Raw genomic sequence first — 6,365 nt, forward strand, 5'->3', positions numbered from 1 at the left:
GAATATGTATTCTAGTATACATATTTAGTTCATATGTTTATTCTCAATTCAGTATCCAACTAGGGCTCACACAGTAGCCAAAATGGTGGTGTACGGGACCCAGCACTTGAACCATAGGGCCTTGTAAATGTGTGGCACCTACAGAGCTCATTTCCACCTGGTTAAATGAATCTGTGTAACTGCAGTTTTAGTAAAACTTCAGCATAGTTTCTCTTTGTTTCGTCAGCCAAGCTGGGATTGGCACTTGAGTCAATATTACCTGCCTGCTTTGAAGATGTGCATAGCTTCCACTGGAGAAGTTTGGCAGGAGGAAAAGGGTGGTGGAGGTCATGAGAAAGGAGTCACGGTGCCATGAAAAATTCTCTTCCTTTAGACAGCTGAGTGTCAGATCCTGCGGTTCACTCAGCTTAAGACAATAACCAGGTCTTGGAGTACACTGGCACAGTGCTGTGCCAGCCTGCAGAGAGAGACGGATCCTCCTTACAAAGAGCCTGGCATGGGAGGAGAGTCTGATGTTCCATCAGGTAATTCCCCTGAGCTGTTGATAGAACAAGCTGCCTCGTTTCCCCAGACCCTGCACCCAAGCTACAAAGGTGCCTTTATTATCATAGAAAGTGCTAGAAAAGTATTTTTGTCTTAAATTGTGTGCCATTTTTTCTTCTTTTTTGAGGATTAGTGTTTGTTTTGTTTGTCCTTTTTGAGGGGGGAAATTCTGTCTTGCAGAAAGATGAAACCTGACATGCTGCAATAAACAGCCAGTGGGCTAGCTATATATTTAGACAATTTTGAGAACCTGTCATACCGCTTGTATTCTGGAGTTGTGCTATCACGTCGGGTTAACTGAGAGCTGAAACAAGGGCTAACCACACACCAGGTGATCGTGTTAAAAATGCCGCAATGGCAGCGTTCTGTGTATTATTTTAAGGTGACCTCAAAACCAAGCCTGTCTGAAGGATCACATAGGTTTTGTGTAAAGTGGGACTGAAATCAGTGGATGTTTCAGTAGCTCTTAGCTGTGCTGGGAGGCTCCTTAGTGACCAGCACTTTTGCGGGCAACTTCATCTCCCTCATAGAAATTGGCATTCTTGGATCCACTCGGTTTTGGCCCACAGTGAGATAATAGCCAAGAGGAACTATCTCTGGAGTATTTCATTTTAGTCTCTGTGTTGAGGTATGGTTTTTTTTTCTTCTTTTTTTTTCTTTTTTTTCAGTATGAGCCTTAGAGCACAGTACAGAGATCGAGCTAAATTTTCTCTTCTATAAGACCAGTGTAAAGTCTTCATTTGTGACCAGTTAATCCCACACCTCCCTCCCTCATTGTCTGCTGGAAACAACCCTGTGCTGAAGCACTGTTAGATATAACTCTTTGTAATATGTGCTAATGGAAATGAAACCAACTAACACCTGAGCCCATGAGGTAGTTCAGATGATCTCCTTGCTAGGGTAAGCAACCTGCTTACGGAGCTGGATAGAAAGCACATTTAATTCCTGGTGAACTTCTGTCTGGGATGATCTGAAAAAGTCCAATCCCTTCACTTCATTCTTTTAACTCCACCTGTTTTTATCAGCATTAGTTTTGGAATAGATCCAGTGGCATTTTGGAAAAATGTAAGGAAGGCTTTGGCAGGCTGGTACGATTTTGTTCTTCTGGTTTTCTTGCAGGTCTGTTCATTTTGAGGGGAAAAATAGGGATACAAATATTTTCTGTGAGATTTTAGACTAATTATAGAGCAGAGTGAGAGGACTGTAGATGTGTTTGGGTTTTCTGTAAGGGCTTGACAAAAGGAGGAAGTATTATATTAGGCCAAAAATGGGAGAAGCTCACAGCTCACGAACACCGATGCTTAGGTTAAGAAACTAATGTAGAGCTTCTTGCACAGCTGTATCTGGAGTATTTGTTACTGTGAGATGTGGTACTGAAAGGTATGGGGTTACTAAGGCTATATGAATCTTCCTCACACCTTGTGCCTGATAAAGCTAGTAAAACCTGTTTCAATCATGGCGTGTTCTCACTATCACAAGCCTTTGTAAATACTGTTGCAGCTAAATTGGGTACACAACTTCCTGGTGGTGTGCAGTGCTGTTTTACCTTCATGTTCCTGACCCTGAAATAGTGCTGTGAGAGCTAAGCTAATACATTCCTCTGCCAAAGTACAAGTTAGAAACAATAATCCTTTTCCTTTCCTGAGATTCCTTTAAGGTGCCTGGTTCCAAATGGCTCACAACAGCTTCCCCCTACAAACAATTTAAATAAAAAGAAAACTGGCAAGTCTTGAAACACAGAGGCTAAGCAAAAGGCAACAAAACCCATCTGCCTATACAAAATACCCTTGACAGAAGCACATACTTAGGTAGTGTAATTTACCAAATACTTAGATAAACAGCAGTAGTTTGCCTACTTTTGCAACTTAAAAGGATTTCCTGTGTTTCTTGACCTTACTTCAGCTAGTACTGTCTTCTCTCATTAGTTTAAACCTAAAGGAAGTACTTCTCTTTGCTATCAAGGAATAAGCTTGAATGCTTTAAAATAAACGCACTCTTCTTTTTCTCTTAGTCTGCATAAGAGACGTCCAGTAGTTTATTCCCTGCTCTGGATGTGTTCAACACCTGTAGGATCCCTGTGGTGGGTTGCACAGAGCAGCCAAAGGATGGGCAAGGTGCAGCTAACTGGATGTATTAGGACAGGTAGTTGCCTATGGGGGAGCTGGCAACTAAATCCTATGGTTACTATGCTTTCAGTTAGGTATTTAGTGGAAATGGAAAGCCAAGTCTGTTTGTTTTTTTTTTTTCTTGGTGTGCTAATGGCCTTGAACTTGGGTAGTGCCATTAGCTGGGCCTTGGTGTGGCTGTTGCAGCACAAGCGTGTGCACGGAGATTTCAGGCTTTATTAGGATATCAGGCATAGACAGTAATGGAAAGAATGTTCCAAATGTCTTTATGGTGGTATCCAAACATGTTACAGCTACAGTATATCCTGAGAGGGGAACGGAAGTTCTTTAGAAGGCTGGGGGCTCTGTACCTATTATGCTGTGAGCTTCCTTATATGAATGTACAACAGGGCAGCCTCCTTTGTTTGGGAGCAACCTGTGAATGGAATGAATGCAGGATAGACACTTTGCTAAGGCAGCAAAGTTTTCAAATGTTACAGGCAGCATGCCAAGTTTAGTACAGCAATTGCATTCATAAGGGCTACTAGGAAACAAAGATAAATGATCACTTAGTGCACCAGAAATGCTTATTTTCTCTTTCCCTCTTCTTCCCAGGAAAAGTAAAGAAACGAACTCATTTTTTTACCTCTTCTACTGGTTTTTGTTTCTACGTGGAAATCTACATTGAGACAGAAATGGGAGCAAATCCTTTCACTGTAATTAAAGACTGGGCAGACCACAGTAAGGCTGCAGCTCTGGATTGTGCTCCATGTTGTGCTGACATTCGTTTACAAGAAGATGCCGGTTGTTAATAGGAAAACATCAGAAAGCAGAAAGACTGGTGCTTGCTTCAGTTGTTTTTTAAGGTAAATACTGTAAGTTCTAAGGATGTGTCTCTTTTTTTGTGGTTAGAAATGGCTATTTCAAAATCTAAATTGTTATTTTACCCTTTTCAATTAGTTGAAACAACCCTTCAGTGCCTTGGATTTTCTGTCTGTGAAGTGCTATTTCATGTCCTTAGAGCAGTTGGGAAGTCCAAGTGCGTTTGCATGGGATCCTTCTCTGGTGCTGGTTGAAATGGGGCCCTGGAGTCCAACTTGCCTGTGCTGATGCTGTAAGCACAGATTTGTGAGATGTGGTGCAGGTGTCTGGTGTATAACTGAAGGATCAACTGGGTGTACAGCCCTACTTTTCCTCTGTGACGAGAGGAATCACGTTTATCATAGAATCATGTTTGTCATATTTTCAGCAGGAGGGTTAACCAGTCACTTTGAAACTAATTTACTTTTGCTTAAGTCCTTTTCTGTCACAAGGAGAGATTTACTGTATTCTATTACCCAGCCTATCCCAACCTACATGTTCCAGGAGTGGCATAGTCTGTATTGTTTTGGTAAGCGGTAGCTGTAGAAGGCAATGTGTGGCTTTGGGACATGCTTCTCAAAGAGCACGGCCACGTCGTTCTGTAATAGCTTGGGTACTGTCAGGTGGGAAACTCACTGGGTTCAGAATAGGATCGATGCTAAGAAACACTCAGAAATGTTTTCAATATCATCCATCTGAATGGAGACGGTAAATTCTGCGCCTTAAATCTTGAGCATGTAGAAAACTACTTCTCCTAGGCAAGTGGAAAGATGGGCCATGTTTTTTGACTGCATAGATGACAGTTAGTTAGTACTAGCAGAGAATTATGTGGATTTCCTGCATTTTGTCAGGATGAGCTGGTGAGTTTGGGGTTTGATTACTGGCAATTAAAGGTGGAGAGTTGTCTCTCTGACTGTGGTTGGGTGTTCAGTGCTTTTCAGTCATCTTTTGAAAATGCTGTCGGGAATTGGTTTGAGAGGTTTGGAGGACCATGCAGGTGTTCGGAGGCTGGAGCACACGATACAGGGTGGTTGTTGGGTGATCCTGTACGGTCTGGAGGAAAGAATGTTTGGCCTATCCCCACTTCTTTCTCACTTCTGGAGGAGGAAGCAAGGGATGAAGTTGTCCTGCTTGTTGGATCCAGTTGTCCTGTCTGGGTGCAATTTCCATTATGGCAGATTTTAAGAATTCTGTTGGAAAGGGTGCTGGCGTACAGGGCTGGGTCTGAAGTTAGACCAAGACCGCCAGAAGTCCTCTCCAGTATGAATTATTTTGGGACTAAAGGATTATATGCATTTTGTGAGCTGCACATCACGTGCGTTGAAATTAGACATGTTTTAGTCACTTAACTAAGGTTAGTAAAATCTTACAGCAGTGTTATCACAATTCGTAATGAATTCACATTATGTATAAATATTTATAAACATGCAGTTTCCACAATGTCGCATTGAGTTTTCTGGCTAGAAACAAAAGCTTTAAGAGCTCCTTTGTTCCTACTTACCAAGGCGCTCTTGGCTCAATAGCAAAACCTGCCCGTCGAGTGCCCATCTGTATTTGTTGTGTTCTCCTGAAGTGCTAATCCTGTTTATCCTCTTGCCATAGGCTTGCTATTTCTTTTTATTTGCCAATTACTGCTAGGCTTGATTATTCCCTTCAAGCACTGGCAAAACATGCTGAAAGCATGACACAGGCGTGGCAAAATTTGGTTAAATGGATTTATCGAGGATGTGCCTGGGAGCCCAGGACACGGCGCTGAAGATGCTGATGCTGAGATGTCTGTTCACAACCATTACTGGAAATAAAGGGGTGATTTAGGTGAATAACGTGGGAAAATGGCTATGTATAGAGGCATGTGTTGTGCAACTCTGTTTTTTTCATTTCGCAATAGCAGGTCCAGTTCTGCTTACTTCAGTGGAACTGTTCTAGCTAGGGGTCTGCTTTTATGGCTTGTAAAATCAGCTGGAAATGTGTAAGGGTGTTGGCTTGGATCTCTTCACAAAATCTGAGACCTTTAATGTTAACACTGAACAGTTTATACATTGCTGGAGGAGGACCAGTTGCAGGAGAACCAAAGGTCTTCATATGGTGTCATAAATTACAGCTGGTAGTGATGGCATCCTGTGGTCTTAGAGTGACCTGCTGAATAGAACAGCCCGTAGTATCGTGTTCTGTGCTCATTGGAGAACCTGTTTAGATTTAGTGTGTAGTTTTTAAAGTGTGGATGACCGGTCTAGCTGACTTTATCAAGTCGCTAGTCCAATTATTCTGGTGGTTTATTGCTCCTCGTTACTAAAAGGAAATAATGGTTAATGTGGCCTGAATTTTTGTAGCATCATCCCTTGGCCGTTGAGTTTTAATTTTTTTGGTTATTTTTTTTTGTATTCACATGCCTGGAATTGCTGGTGTCCAAAATGTTTCCCCAGCTGTTTGGTTAGAGACCAGCAAGATTTGGTTAAGCTTTTAGGTTTAGTTGTGTTTTTGTTTTTTTTTTTTTTAAACCAAAGTCTACATCTCCCAGGACAGGATGCTGAGACTTTCAGGTAGTCTATGCAGCCATGTTTACCTGGCTAGCTCCCACCTGAACCCCGTTTCCTGCTGGCTTCAGCCACCTCTGGTCCTGCAGAAGTGTCAAATTAATGACAGCTGCAAAGAAGGTTAGAGGCGGAATTTAGACTCGCCATGTCCCCAGATATCCGTAAACAAGGATGTCAGGGTCTTCTCCAGAGACAGGGTTATTGTACCAAGTTCTAGGATTTCATTTCTCTGTTGTCTCTAATTTGGTTACAAATAACAGTGCATAAAATCAGGCCACGGTAACGTAACCAGACGCTGTGCGATAGTAATGAATTCATGTTG

At 42.1% G+C, this 6,365-nt stretch overlaps 1 long non-coding RNA gene across 3 annotated transcripts in view; it reads left to right on the forward strand.

Moving 5' to 3' along the window:
* Window positions 1-5,353, forward strand: part of LOC116653688 — a 32,916-nt gene extending 27,563 nt beyond the window's left edge. For 2 of the 3 annotated variants that reach the window (XR_004308023.1, XR_004308025.1), the window contains exons 4-5: window positions 374-524; window positions 3,264-5,353. This is a non-coding gene — a long non-coding RNA (uncharacterized LOC116653688). The remainder of the gene's footprint in view (window positions 1-373; window positions 525-3,263) is intronic. The other variant, XR_004308024.1, reaches the window with a different exon arrangement.
* The last annotated feature ends 1,012 nt before the right edge of the window (window positions 5,354-6,365 follow it).

The sequence above is a fragment of the Coturnix japonica genome, chromosome 7 (assembly GCF_001577835.2).
Source record: "Coturnix japonica isolate 7356 chromosome 7, Coturnix japonica 2.1, whole genome shotgun sequence".
In the NCBI taxonomy this organism is placed as follows: domain Eukaryota; kingdom Metazoa; phylum Chordata; class Aves; order Galliformes; family Phasianidae; genus Coturnix; species Coturnix japonica.